This window comes from Oncorhynchus gorbuscha, linkage group LG11 (genome assembly GCF_021184085.1).
Source record: "Oncorhynchus gorbuscha isolate QuinsamMale2020 ecotype Even-year linkage group LG11, OgorEven_v1.0, whole genome shotgun sequence".
Classification (NCBI taxonomy): Eukaryota; Metazoa; Chordata; class Actinopteri; order Salmoniformes; family Salmonidae; genus Oncorhynchus; species Oncorhynchus gorbuscha.
In genome coordinates this window covers 83,417,534-83,417,957 of record NC_060183.1, presented here as the reverse complement: position 1 = coordinate 83,417,957, position 424 = coordinate 83,417,534, and the positions used below count along the sequence as shown (strand labels likewise).

The window sequence follows — 424 nt, the reverse complement described above, 5'->3', positions numbered from 1 at the left end:
CAGTCATTTCTTAAAACTTTTCACTCTTTCACTGTCACATTTTGAAATGTTCATTAAAATCGTTCGACTGAAATTGTTACCAAGTAATGTGTTTGCCGGCAACAGAACCATTGTTTTAACTCACTTCCTGTTTCGTTCTCTAGTCTGCAGACACAACAGAACCATTGTTTTAACTCACTTCCTGTTTCGTTCTCTAGTCTGCAGACACAACAGAACCATTGTTTTAAACCAAACACCATGTACGAGTTCGCTGTCATGCAGACACAAAGTCTAACCATTGTATTTATGCCACCACTTCGAAGCAGGTGAGTTTCTCTCTCTATCTACAGTATCTACCCAGTCTCATTGTCTTTTAACTCTCTTCCTATCTACAGTATCTACCCTGTCTCTGTCTCCTTTATCTCTCTCTATCTACAGTATCACA

The 424-nt window shown here is 38.9% G+C and overlaps 1 long non-coding RNA gene across 1 annotated transcript in view; it reads left to right on the top strand.

Annotated features, from left to right (window-relative positions):
- Nucleotides 1–285: 285 nt before the first annotated feature.
- LOC123989563 overlaps nt 286–424 on the top strand; it is a 13,034-nt gene continuing 12,895 nt past the window's right edge. Inside the window, exon 1 of the long non-coding RNA XR_006830567.1 lies at nt 286–305. This is a non-coding gene — a long non-coding RNA (uncharacterized LOC123989563). The remainder of the gene's footprint in view (nt 306–424) is intronic.